General features: G+C 39.5%; 1 non-coding gene across 1 annotated transcript; it reads left to right on the top strand.

The window, feature by feature from the left end:
• Window positions 1–1,673: 1,673 nt before the first annotated feature.
• On the top strand, window positions 1,674–1,779 carry LOC145629856 (small nucleolar RNA R71). Its single transcript, XR_014111983.1, has one exon. It is a non-coding gene; the product is annotated as a small nucleolar RNA R71 (small nucleolar RNA).
• Window positions 1,780–1,979: the final 200 nt, after the last annotated feature.

Here is a 1,979-nt window from a genome sequence, read left to right as displayed (position 1 = left end):
TTTTTATTCAAAATTGCTAAACTAAAAAGGTTACTAATCTCTAATTTTTTTCATTTTAATTATTCAAAATTGCTAAACTAAAATGGTTACTAATCTCTAACCATTATACCAAACCAAAATTCAACTAATTAAGTAACAGGCTAATATTCTCTACTTTATTCAAAATTACACATCAAAACAAATTAAATTAACCATTAAAACATACTAATAACCAACTAAATGAGTAACAAAGTTACTAATTTCTAATATTTTCACAATTTCCCAATAAAAAAACCAATTATTGAAACAAATTGAAGTTAAATTATATTCTAACCTAAATTTTAATTTGCCTAACAATTCTTCAACATGCAAAACAAATTAATATAAGTTCATAAATGGGAAATTATTGAGAATTAAAAAAAAATTATACCTAAAACACTCAAATTGAGATTGTAGCTAGTGGTCAGTGGTGCGGTGGTGCGGCGGCAACCTTCAGCAGGGAGGTGGTGCGGCGGAAACCTACAGCAGGGAGGTGGTGCGGAGACAACCTTCAGCAGGGCGGTGGTGCGGCGTCGAACAGATGAGGTCGGCGTGGAGGGGGTTGAGCTGAGGGGAGAAACACCACGGCAGGGGAGAAGAGAATGGCAGGGGAGAAAGAGAAGGCCAGGGGTGGCGGCGGTGATGGTGGCCGGCGACTGTTGCGGCGGTGAGGTGAGGGGTTTCGTAGGTGAGGTGAGGGGTTTAGAGAATGGAACAGTGAAGAAGAGAATTGAACAGCGAAAATGAAAGAAAGAGAAAGAGAAGGAAGAATAAGGAAGAAAGAAGACGCGCTTTTTTTTTTTTTTAAATGAGGCACCGGTTCAAACCGGTGCCTTTTACAATTTTGGCACCGGTTTGAGTTGAACCGGTGCCTTTTCCCTTTGTTTAAAATCCTGCCCAATTTTGGGCCGGTTTTTGGCACCGGTTTGGGCTGAACCGGTGCCATATGGGGGGTGCCAAATGCAATTTTTCTACTATTGATGATTTTTTCCATTATAACCATGGTTGTTATAGATACCACAAATCCCTTGGATTCCATGGTTTTTATAACCAATATTTTGGTTATAATTATCATAGTTTCCTTGGTTGTGAAATTCCTATTCCCAATATTCCTTTGAACATCAAATCTCGGTCCAACATGATTATTATTAGCATCATAATTCACCTGTTCATTCTCATTCCTAACATATTCATCATAAGGAACATTAGGGCAAATAGAAGCATCATGATCATTCATTCCACATAAATCACAAGACCAATATTCTCTAACCATGCAACAAGAAGAGAGAAGAGTGTTATGGAAAGAAGGTGTACCTCTCCGCTTAATTTAGGAGGTTAAAGTTGGTACTTGTGAGGTTGCACTCTCGAGCTTAACCTTGATAGAAACTACCTACTTCCCTATGTCCGAAATTTGAGTTGACAAATTGTTAATAGCATTGAGTTGTTCAATTGAGCATCCCGTGGTGCTACTCTTGTTTATCGGCTCTTTCTCACCATCTTGCCATTCCATGTAGTGTCTAACTACATCCTTAATGATATCTACAACCTCCTCCTCGGTCTTGTTCATGATTGGGCCTCTGGCTCCGGCATCAAGACTTGACCTCCCTTGAGGACTCAAACTACTATAAAAAATTTGAATGATTAGGTAAGTGGGGATTCCATGGTGAGGACAGTCGCGTTGATACTCTTTGTATCTCTCCCATGCTTCATAGAGGCTTTCACTAGACCTTTGCTTGAAACCTTGAATCAAAACTCTTGCCTCCGTCGTGTTCTTTTGAGGGAAGAAACGGGAAAAGGATTCTATGGTGACTCCATCCCAAGTTCTCAAAGAATTAGGCTTCACTTCCTTGTCTAGCCACTCTTGAGCTCTTCCAATTAGAGAGAAAGGAAATAGCTTGAGCCTTATGAATTCTTGAGCAACCCCGTTCACCTTAATTTTGTTGCAATAATTCTCGAACTCC

The sequence above is a fragment of the Chenopodium album genome, chromosome 4 (assembly GCF_948465745.1).
Source record: "Chenopodium album chromosome 4, dcCheAlbu1.1, whole genome shotgun sequence".
Lineage (NCBI taxonomy): Eukaryota > Viridiplantae > Streptophyta > Magnoliopsida > Caryophyllales > Amaranthaceae > Chenopodium > Chenopodium album.
This window is presented reverse-complemented; position numbering and strand designations above follow the sequence as displayed.